Consider the following 12,239-nt stretch of genomic DNA (forward strand, 5'->3'; position numbering starts at 1 on the left):
AAGAATAAATGCTATTTTTATTCAACCAATGAGTCAATAGGAGAAAAAACTTACAATTAATGCTATTTACTTGTATAATTCAAACATTTATTGAGGATTTGAAACCGGCTATGTGAATATAATGTCAAAGCAATGAATAAAAGTCATTCGATAAACAAGTTTTCTGCTAACAAGAAGGCTGCAGTCTAATGAAGGGAGTTAGTAACAAGCAAGCACAATTGTTTCCCAACTCTGAACCTTTGTTGTGTGCCAGCTTCAGCTCAGTGGTGGCAGCGTGTGATTTCTCATGCCATATTACCTGGATTTAGATTATAGATTCTTCATTGACCAGCTGTAAGACCTTGAATATGTTATGTAACCCCTCTATCTTTTTCTGTAAAATAATAATTGTGGAATCTAATGTAGTTATGATAACTTAATAAGTTGATAAAGGTAAATATTCTAGAAGTGTGTTTGGCACACAGTAAACATGACGTCAGTATTGACTATTAATAACTCAAGTTCTCATTCCACAGCGATGAAGTACATATCATAATCTCTGACAGACAGAGAATCAGGGAAGTCAAGTCACTCTCCCGAGGTTATAACCTAGAGAGGGCACAGGTGTAATGCAGTCCCCACAACAGCTCACTGGACTCCCAGTTCCACTGGCCTTCACACTGGTTTTCAAATTAATTTTAACGTTTAGAGATCTTCAAGTTCTTTATCTTACAAGATATAATAATATGAAATTGTAATGATTTTTTTTTTTACTTCAAAAACCATCTTTGATGTTAACATGTCTTACTCTTACTTTGATTTTAACATTTAAATAACAACAATATAATTACATTTTCCTCTTGACTGCTAAAAAAAAGAGAGGTTTAAAATAAGCAATGGGTTTTCTAGAATATTGGCCTGCATTTATTGAAGCATAGACCTTACAATTCGGAATACTTTGTTGATTTTCTCAACTAATATTTTTATTTATTTTTAATAAATATTTCATTTTTCCTTTATATAAATTGTTTTACTTCCTTTTGTGTTTCAATGAGATGTGAACTATTTTATTTTCTAGCTGTTATAAAATTAAATAGTATCTAACAGCATTAAAAATTAGCCATGAATATCTGCAAGAGATTTTTTTTAAACCAAAGTCATAAAGAATTAAAGAAATATTTTCTAAGTATAAGGTGTGTGTAGGGTCACAGGTAGTAAAGAGTTGCACATGAGATGAGAAACCATTTTACTAGTAAATAAACTAAAATGTATCAGAGATGTAGGATATGTATAAATGACTTTATAACTACCATATAAGAAAGAGAAAATTGTTTTTGTATGTGGAGAATTTTTCCCCACAACTTGAAATCTTTTTTAAATTACTCAATATCTGGTACCAGATAGATATACATTTCATTTTAACTCATATTATTTAGTCACTTTTCTAAGTCTCTACTAAACTTTATAGACATACAATATTTGACAAATTCAATTCTTTTTTTGCCTTTATTGTTTTTTAAATATTTTTATTGTTTAAAGTATTACATGTAGTAGTACATATATCTCCTTTTTTTCCCCCCTTGACATTCCCCCAGCCTCCCCTAGCCCCTGTTGCATGCCCTCATCCCCCCCCCCCGCCGCCTCCCCCCCACAGTGTCTTGTGTCAATTTGTTGTGCTTATTTGCATGCATACAAGTCCTTTGGTTGATCTCTTTCCCCCCCTCCCCAACACTCCCCTGCTTTCCCACTGTAATTTGACAGTCTGTTTGGTGCTTTACTGCCTCTGTATCTATCTTTTTGTTTATCAGGTTATAATGTTCTTTATTTTCCATAAATGAGTGAGATCATGTGGTATTTTTCTTTCATTGCCTGGCTTATTTCACTTAACATAATGTTCTCCAGGTCCGTCCATGCTGCTGCAAATGGTAAGAATTCCTTCTTTTTTTATAGCAGCGTAGTATTCCATTGTGTAGATGTACCACAGTTTTCTAATCCATTCATCTGCTGATGGGCACGTAGGCTGTTTCCAAATCTTAGCTACGGTGAATTGTGCTGCTATGAAAATAGGGGTGCATATATCCTTTCTGATTGGTGTTTCTAGTTTCTTGGGATATATTCCTAGAAGTGGAATCACTGGGTCAAATGGGAGTTCCATTTTTAGTTTTTTGAGGAAATTCCATACTGTTCTCCAGAGTGGCTACACCAGTCTGCATTCCCACCAGCAGTGCAGGAGGGTTCCTTTTTCTCTGCATCCTTGCCAGCACTTGTCGTTTGTTGATTTGTTGATGATTGCCATTCTGACAGGTGTGAGATGGTATCGCATTGTTGTTTTGATTTGCATCTCTCGGATAATTAGTGACATTGAGAATGTTTTCATATGTCTCTTGGCCTTCCTTATGTCTTCTTTCAAAAGGATTCTATTTAGGTATGTTGCCCATTTTTTTATTGGATCATTTATCTTCCTTTTATTAAGTTGTATTTGTTGGAGATTAAACCTTTATCAGTGATAACATTTGCAAATATGTTTTTCCATACAGTGGGCTTTCTTGTTGTTTTGTTGATGGTTTCCTTTGCTGTGCAAAAGCTTTTTATTTTGATGTAGTCCCATTTGTTTATTTTCTCTTTAGTTTCCATTGCCTTAGGAGCGGTATCAGTGAAGAAATTGCTTAGGCATATGTCTGAGATTTCTCTGCCTGTGGATTCCTCTAGTATTTTTATGGTTTCCCATTTTATGTTTAAGTCCTGTATCCATTTAGAGTTTATTTTTGTGTATGGTGTCAGTTGGTGGTATAGTTTCATTTTTTTGCATGTATCTGTCCAATTTTCCCAACACCATTTATTGAAGAGACCGTCTTGACTCCATTGTATGTCCATGCCTCCTTTGTCAAATATTAATTGAGCATAGTGGTTTGGGTCAATATCTGGGTTCTCTATTCTATTCCATTGGTCTATATGTCTGTTCTTGTGCCAGTACCAGGCTGTTTTGAGAACAGTGGCTTTATAATACAGCTTGAAATCTGGTATTGAGATCCCACCTACTTTGTTCTTCTTTCTCAGGATTGCTGTGGCTATTTGGGGTCTTTTTTTTATTCCAGATGAATTTTTGGAGAGTTCTTTCAAGGTCTGTGAAATATGCCATTGATATTTTAATGGGGAGTGCATTGAATCTATAGATTGCTTTGGGTAGTATGGACATTTTAATGATGTTGATTCTTCCAATCCATGAACATGGTATGTTCTTCCATCTGTTTATGTCTTCCTCTATCTCTTTTTTCAGTGTCCTGTAGTTTTCTGCATATAGGTCTTTTACCTCTTTAGTTAAGTTTATTCCTAGGTATCTTAATTTTTTTGGTGTGATGGCAAATGGGATTGCTTTTTTAGTCTCTCTTTCTGTAAGTTCACTATTGGTGTATAGAAATGCCATAGATTTCTTGCATTTTCACTGGGCTTTTCTTGTTGCTCTCTTTCTAACTCTTTGAGTTGCAGGGTTAGGTAATTTATTACCATTGTTTCTTGTTTTTTGCAGTAGGCTTGTAGAGCTATGAACTTCCCTCTCAAGAATGCTTTCTCTGTGTCCCATAGATTTTGGATTGTTGTGTTTTCATTGTTGTTTGTTGCCATGATGTTTTTTATTTCTTCCTTGATTTCTCTGGTAACCCAGTCATTGTTTAATAGCATGCTGTTTAGTCTCCATATGTTTGATTTTTTTGGATTGTTTTTATTGTAGTTGATTTCCAGTTTTATGCCACTGTGATCTGAGAAGATGCTTGATATGATTTCTATCTTCTTGAATTTGCAGAGACTTTGCCTATGACCCAATATATGGTCTATTTTTGAAAATGACCCATGTGCACTTGAGAAGAATGTATATTCGTGGCTTTTGGGTGACATGTTCTGAAGATGTCAATTAATTCCATCTGGTCTAGTGAGTTATTTAGGATTGATGTTTCTTTGCTGATTTTTTGTTTAGAGGATTTATCCAATGGTGATAGTGGGGTATTAAAGTCTCCTACTATGATTGTATTGCTATCAATCTCTCCCTTGATATCCTCCAGGAGTTTTTATTTTATTTTTTTTATTTTATTTTATTTATGTATTTGGGTGCTCCTATATTGGGTGTGTATATGTTTACCAGAGTTATTTCTTCTTGTTGGATTGCTCCCTTTAGTATTATGAAGTGGCCTTCCTTATCTCATGTTATGTCCTTCACTTTGAGATCTAATTTGTCAGATATAAGTATTGCTTCCTCAGCTTTTTTTTTTCATTTCCATTCGCCTGAAAAATATTTTTTCATCCCTTCATCCTCAGTCTGTGTGTGTCTTTTTTTCTGAGGTGGGTTTCTTGTAGACAGCAGATATATGGGTTGTGTTTTCTTTCTTTTTTAAAAAATATATTTTATTGATTTTTTACAGAGAAGAAGGGAGAGTGATAGAGAGTTAGAAACATCGATGAGAGAGAAACATCGATCAGCTGCCTCCTGCCTCCTGCACACCTCCTACTGGGGATGTGGCCACAACCCAGGTACATGCCTTTGACCGGAATCAAACCTTGGACCTTTCAGTCCGCTGGCCACAGGCCAACGCTCTATCCACTGAGCCAAACCGGTCAGGGCGGGTCGTGTTTTCTTATCCAGTCCATTACCCTATGTCTTTTGATTGGGGCTTTTAATCCATTTACATTTAAAGTTATTATTGATAAGTACTTATTTGTTGTCATTTTTATTCTTTACCCCTGTGTTCCTTCTTCACTTCCTTTTTTTTTTTTTTTTTTTTATAGCAAACCCTTTAGCATTTCTTGCATTCTGGTTTGGTGGTAATAAATTCCCTTAGTCCTTTTTTATCTGTGAAGCTCCTGATTTCACCTTCAATTTTGATTGATAGCTATGTATTCTTGGATTCAGACCCTTCCTTTGTATGACTTTGTATATTTCATTCCATTCCCTTCTGGCCTGATGAGTTTCTGTTGAGAAATCAGTCGCTAGTCTGATGGAGGTTCCTTTGTAGGTAACTTTCTGTCTCTCTCTGGCTGCTTTTAAGATTCTTACTTTGTCGTTGGTGTTTGCCAATTTAATTATAATGTGCCTTGATGTCAGTCTTTTGGGGTTCATTTTGCTTGGGACTCCGTGAGCTTCTTGGATTTGTGTGGGTTTTTTCTTCCCTATATCAGGGAAGTTTTCTGTCATTATTTCTTCAAACAGGTTTTCTATTCCTTGATCAGTTTCCTCTCCTTCTTGGTCCCCTATTATGCGGATGTTGTTTTGTTTCATATTGTCCCAAAGTTCCCTTAGGCTCTCCTCCTGCTTTCTAATTTTTTTTTTTCTAGAAGCTGCTCTCCTTGGGTATTTTTTCCCACCTTGTCTTCTAGCTCACTGATGTGGTCCTCTACTTCTTCTAGTCTACTCTTGATGCTTTCTATTGTGTTCTTTACAGCAGTGATGTCATTTTTCATTTCTTCTTGGTTCTTCTTCATTTCCTCTTGGTTCTTACTCATATTGTCGAATTTTTCTTCCATTCTTTTCAGCCACCTTATGACCATTTCTCTGAATTCTTTCTCTGACAGGTTGCTTGCCTCCATTTCGTTTACTTCCTTTTCTGGTGATGCCTGCTTTTCTTTCATATGCAGGCTGTTTCTTTGTCTTCCCATGGTCTCTCTTCTCTGGGTGTCTGGTTATGTAGTTCTCTCTGTCCTTATCCCAGGCAAAATCTGACCTTTCCATGGTGGAGTATAGAGCTCCTCTGAATCCGCGTGTTTGCACCAATTGGGGTCCGATGTTCTCGGGTTCACAGCTGTTCGGTGGGTGCCATAGTTGTAGATTTTCAGGCTTCCGATAACATCCACTTTTTGACAAATTCAATTCTTAATTGATTCACCAAGGCTTCTATGTGTTGTTCAGTCTAAGAAAGATCATAAGAAAAATTACACAAAGCAAGTGACCACAGAGTAACATTGGATCCTTCACTAAATAAGTTTGAACAACCTACAAATATAAATTTCACATAATACTAGAAGTTTGTTTGAAAATTCATACTATTTTAGTAATACCATCTCTGTGGCATGCAAATGTTAAGTAGTTTTTTGGATTAGAAATTCATCATCATTTAGTTCTGAGTTCTATGCTGTCTTAAAATACTGACTTTTCCCTAGACAACTACTCTAGGGCAATGGTGGGAACATGGGAAAAAAACACCATGATGTAGTAAAGGGCACTGATCTGGAAATTATCCCTATTGTGACTTTAGCCTCTCATGTGGATTTAGGTAACTCATAACACCTATCTGAGGCTCTTTCTTCATACATAAAATTATGACTAGTTGCTATGTTCTTTTACTCTCAGACAATTCTTAGATTAGGTGACTATGAAAAATCTCCAATTAATAAATAGATGTGTTTTTTCAGAAGTGTAAGTGACTCGTACTTTATTGATATTTCCAGGTATATTTGAGCTCAAAGTAAGTCATTACACTAAAATGAAATATATTTATCTGAGGATAATATTTTTCCAATATTAGAATTTGCTTTAGTTACATGTTTACATACTTTTCATGTAATACTATAGAAACTCAAATTATACAGAAAATAATACAATGACTAGTATAAAAAGTACTGAAGTCTCACCACTCATAAACACACTAAAAATAGTTTGGTGCACATCTTTTCAAACATCAAGCATTGCATTAATACATACTAAGGTGAATATGAATATATATATATATCTAACCTAATAATACCCAAACATGCAAATTGACCGCACCTTCGCTACGCCCACAGCCAATCAGAACGAACAAGATGGCGGTTAATTTGCATATGCGGGTGCTGAGCAGCCTGAGTCCTGTAAACGTCCTCCGGACCCAGGCTGCTCAGAGCCTGTAGGCCTGCGCTTAGGTCCTGAGCAGCCTGGGTCCCATAAACATCCTCCGGACCCAGGCGGGATCGCTTAGGTCCTGAGCCGCGGGGACCCCAGAACTCCCCCTGGCCACTGGGAGCCTTGGTGGGCGGGAACATTCCCGCGTTGCCATAGCGACACGGGAATGTTTCCGCCCCCAAACACGTGCAGCAGTCTGGGGTCTGGGACCTAAAGCCGCTCAGAGCCTGTAGGCCCTCGCTTAGGTCCTGAGTGGCAGGGGCCCCAGAACGCCCCCTGGCCACTGGGAGCCTTGGTGGGGCGGGAACATTCCCGTGTCGCCATAGCGACGCGGGAATGTTCCCGCCCCCAAACACTTGCAGCAGTCTGGGGTCTGGGAAATATCCTTCAGACCCAAGCCTCTCAGATCCTGTAGGCCTGCGCTTAGGTCCTGAGCAGCCTGGGTCCCATAAACATCCTCCGGACCCAGGCGAATCAGAGCCTGTAGGCCCGCGCTTAGGTCCTGAGCAGCAGGGGTCCCAGAATGCCCCCTGGCCACTTGGAGCCTAAGGGTGCAGGCGCCAAGGGGCTGGGTCCCGCAAACATCCTCAGGACCCAGGCCAGTCCAAGCCTGTAGGCCCCTTGCTTAGGTCCTGAGTGGCAGGGTTCCCAGAACACCCCCTGGCCACTTTGAGCCTATAGGTGCAGGAGCCAAGGGGCTGGGGGCGGGGCCGGGTGGAAACATCCCCTGTCACCATTGTGCCCCCAGCCGCTTGGGAATGCTCCAGCACCAAGAGGCAGTTTGGGTCCACGCCCCCAGCCTGGCGCACATGATGGGGGGCTGGCTGCTGGCCTCTGGGGTGTGTGGAGACCCTTGGGGGCCACCACTGTGTGCGGCCCAGGGGTCCCTGCATGCCCCCCAGCCTGGTGCCCATGGTCAGGGCTCATACAGGAGGCAACCAATCAAAGTGTCCCTCTCACATTGATGTTTCTCTCTGTCTCTCCCTCTCTCTTCCACACTCTAAAAATCAATGGGAACATACCCTCAGGTGAGGATTAAAAAAAAAAAAGCATATCCTATGAAAGACACATCTTGAAAATGCCTAAAGAAAGTTGTCATTTTTTCTTGGTGAAGGGACTGGAGTCCGTGTTGATGAAAACACCTTCGTGGCTGTGGTGACTGGTAGTGGCTGCAGCAGTGGGGTGATGGGGCTGGTGCCTTCCCCTGATCAGCCCAGTTGCCTCCCACAAAGGAGAGTGGGGAGCGGGCCTAAGCCATCAGTAGGACATCCTCTGAGGGCACCCAGTATGTGAGAGGGGGCAGGTTGGGCTGAGGGACCCCCAACCCCAGTGCACGAATTTCGTGCACCGGGCCCCTAGTATATATATATATATATATATATATATATATATATATATATATACACACACACATAAATAGATTGATATGCACCTATATATAAATGTATATGTGTATATGTATATATGTGTATATATACATATACTTTTTTCCATTTGGTATATAACCAGAACATCTCTCCTTGATAATGACTATACTTATTAATGATGCCTTGCAAAAACTTATAATAACTACTCAAGGTGATTCTGACAGGTCCAGTGTGACAAGTTCTCACCCTTTTTAATAATTACCTTGTTGTGATTTCTGGGCTATGCTTAACCTTCATTATATGATTAGAAACATGTTTACATTTAGCTTCTTCTAGTACTTCATTTGTGTTTTCTCCCCACCTTTGATAATATGTAATTTTTTGCTCTATCTGAATTTAGTACAAAAATAAATGAGATAGAAATGCCCATTCCAGTTGGATTGTCTCTATGGCAGCATAATATATTTTTATAGTCTTCCAAGATGTGCCACATCTGGAATCTTCCCTAAGAGTTACAAACTAAGAGACATGTCATAAAGTAATGGATCACTATGACTATTCAAAGAGAATTGCCAATATTAACACTTCTAACACATTTCTATTATTCAACATACATGATTTGAAAGTCAAACAATACTGTAAGCAACTTTAACATGATGTTCTAAATAATTCTAAATATTGCCAATCAATGCCAATAGATGCATGACAACATTCCCATTCAACTCTGTAAATAAATGTACCAAACCTTTAATTTATATCATTATGGTGCCCTGGCTATAGATCGGTGACTATACACTGCCACATCACTATCATCTTTTTAAAAATTACTTAATTTCAGATGTCTCCATCACATTAGGTACTTGTGATGAAAGAATAATACTATTCAGAATACTTTCTCTCCCTGAATGCTCATTACCAAGTCTTATTTTCCCACCAAGAACAAAAATCAAAGATGTTATTTCCGTGTTTTTTTCTCAGTTGTATCCAGTATCAGGATCTTGAGGCACTCCTCTTGTGGTATGAAGTCAAGTGTACACCTTTTATTTGAGTGTACATAGAATACACAAGCCACATGTTCAGGTTGTTGTAGTAGTAGTAATAGTAACATTACTAATAAGGAATTAGTAGCATTTTAAAATCTCTTTTACTACACATTATCTACTGTGCTGTCCACTTTGCTGAGGCTATTTCACTTAATCCTTAAAAAAATCTGTAATATAGGTGGTGTTATTCCTATTTTGCAACTGAGCATAACTGAACTAAAGCTTTATATAAATCACCGGCTCGTGTGGCTCACTGGTTGAGCATCGACCTATGAACCAGGAGGTCACAGTTCAATGCCTGGGTTGTGGGCTTGATCCCCAATGTGGAGAGTGCAGGAGGCAGCCAATCAATGATTCTTTCTCATCATTGATGTTTCTATCTCTCTCTCCCTCTCCCTTTCTCTCTGAAATCAATAAAAATATATTTTAAAAAATCTTTCTGTAAATCACATAGTCAAAATAGGAATATAAAACAGATCTCTCTCAGGTAGAAACTACCTGACTGTATACAGATCAGAAACTTGATATTTAATAACCTTGTTTTGCCAGCAAGAACTTCCCTCCTCATAGGAGCTATTGTCCAGCAAAAGCAAAAGGGATATTATGTACTGCAGGCATGACAGCTGGACCCAAGCTGGGCCTCGAAATCAGCTCTGCAAAAGTGGAGTGGTTGGTGATCCTTCCTGGAGTCCATTTGCATAAATTCATATACATAGAGACTGTTTCATGAGGAGTCTGAAGAAAATTAGTTTTTTTGTACATGGAGGTCCAGGAAATAATAGAAGATTGCAGGGTGGAGAGAATAGCATGAGGTCCAAAATATCACCTGAAAGCCACAAGTTGACAGATGCAATTTCATGATAGGCTTTGTGAGACTCAGGATAGGATGCACATCAGGGCCCAGGATCACAGGGAAGTACCGATTTCAAGGGTTGAGTCACCATTCTACACAGAACCCAACAGTGTCCTGAGTCCTGGACCATAGGGGACTTGGGAACCTAGAAAGGTTCTTTGGGCATTTAGGGGAAAAAAATCTTGAGAAATAAGATTCCTCATTAGCCCAGAGTCTGATTTAGAACTCATTTTTAACTATAGGAGCAAATTCATATGAGAATTACTGGCAAACATTCTAGAAACATGTGAGAATAACTGTCAACAGCTTTGAAGGGTGTGGGCCTTGGGTGGAGGGTCCTTAAGTCAAGAAGCTGAAAGCTGAGAGCCCCGGTAATTTGGGCACATATTTTACTGAACCCAAGGACTGCTGATGCCTGGCATGTTGGAACTCCTGCACTATTTGTGATCAAAACCCTAAAAGACTAGATGCCCCTGTTTGCTCTAAACATCTGCAGTTTTATGATTTGTACACAGCTTTACACCCGAAACTCCCTCTCATGTCAGCCTTTCAAATTTGAGAATCTATTTTTCTTTTCTGTTTGTGTTTACTGATTTGAGAGAGAGAGAGAGGAAAGGATGGAAGGAGAGAGAGAGAATGAGAGAGAGACAGAGAAGGAGAGAGAGAGAGAGAGAGAGAGAGAGAGAGAGAGAGAGAGAGAGAGTTTTGTTGTTTGACTTCTTTATGTATTCATTGGTTGATTCCTGTATGTGCTCTGACCTGGGATTGAACCAGGAAACTTGGCATACCAGGATGATGCTCTAACCAACTGAGCTACCTGGCCAAGACCTAGAATCTATTTTTCAAAACCCAAGTCAACTTATAATTTTTGAACCTGACTGACCTAACTGATTTGCTATCTCTTTCACCTCCCCATGTTACAAAGTGACACAAAATAAATACTTTTGGATTTAGCAATGATATTGTTGTACTACCTTTGAAAATCAACCCACAAGTTAAAAAAAAAAGACAGAAAATTATGTTGCCACTTTGGAAGTAAAAACAGGGTAAAATATTAATGTCCTCCATTTGTTGGACTATATTGGGCATCTTCAGGATGTTACTATTTTCTTATTTTACTATCTGAAAACAAGTATCTTTATTCCCTATATCCAGCATATTAACAAAGTTTCAATTCAAAATGACCAAGAGCTAAAAATAGAAAGAATACTATATTTAAGAAAGAAATGTTTAAATCTTAGTATTGCCCTATGGGTAAAAACATTTCCCTTTATAAAAAACAGTTGTTGTTGGTTTTGTGGTTTTTTTTTTTGTGTTTTGTGTGTTTGTTTTTTTTTTTTACTTTGCTATATCACTGGCATCATTTTGCAATTACCAGTTTGTTACCATCTTCACATGCACAGTGAGCCTGGAAAGAGATTTCCAGCCTCTTCTCTTCCATTCCGAATTCTCAGAGGATAATATTGTGCTGGATTATAGAAGATGCACGAATGAAGAAAAATGAACTCTGTCAGATTTCTCTGCTTTGAACCGAGTCATATATTTTCCCTGTAGCCATACACCAAGTAAAACAGAAGGATAGAATGATTTGTCATTTTCTGCTCTGGTATGTTTAATTTCAGACACCTTTTTACTGTCTGAAGAAACAATTACCTTTTGTTTTAAAATTATAATGTAGTAATCAAGCCTCTGAGTAAAATGCAATGGCTTGTTTTATTTCAAGGAGCATTGCCATTTGGCTAGGTTTTCAAGTTATGAATTCTCTTATTCATCACAGTTGTTGATTAAAATGGGTCATGGTTTTTATCATTGGTTATCCCATTGTAAACGCACAACTTTAATATCAAAAAGGAATCGGCACCATGGTTCCCACGATAATTCCTAACTCATACATTTTGATGTCATTTGGAATGTCGGTTTTAAACCTTTAAGTACTGAGCTCAAATGAAAATTTTATATGAGACTTCTTATTCATCATTAGAACTAAATTGCAAGTATAGTTCATGCAGGTAGCTCTGGATTTTTCATTACTATAATATTTCTGCAAAATTCAGAATGGTCTAAAAATGATTTTCAAATTATTTATTAATATATACACAACCTTAGAAACCAACTCTTAATGTCAGTGGTTATTT

General features: G+C 38.3%; 1 protein-coding gene across 6 annotated transcripts in view; it reads left to right on the top strand.

Annotated features, from left to right (window-relative positions):
* The window catches only part of NLGN1 (neuroligin 1), a 698,104-nt gene that overhangs the window by 251,109 nt on the left and 434,756 nt on the right, over nucleotides 1-12,239 (top strand). The window lies entirely within an intron of this gene.

Source organism: Eptesicus fuscus, chromosome 3 (genome assembly GCF_027574615.1).
Source record: "Eptesicus fuscus isolate TK198812 chromosome 3, DD_ASM_mEF_20220401, whole genome shotgun sequence".
NCBI classification, from domain to species: Eukaryota; Metazoa; Chordata; class Mammalia; order Chiroptera; family Vespertilionidae; genus Eptesicus; species Eptesicus fuscus.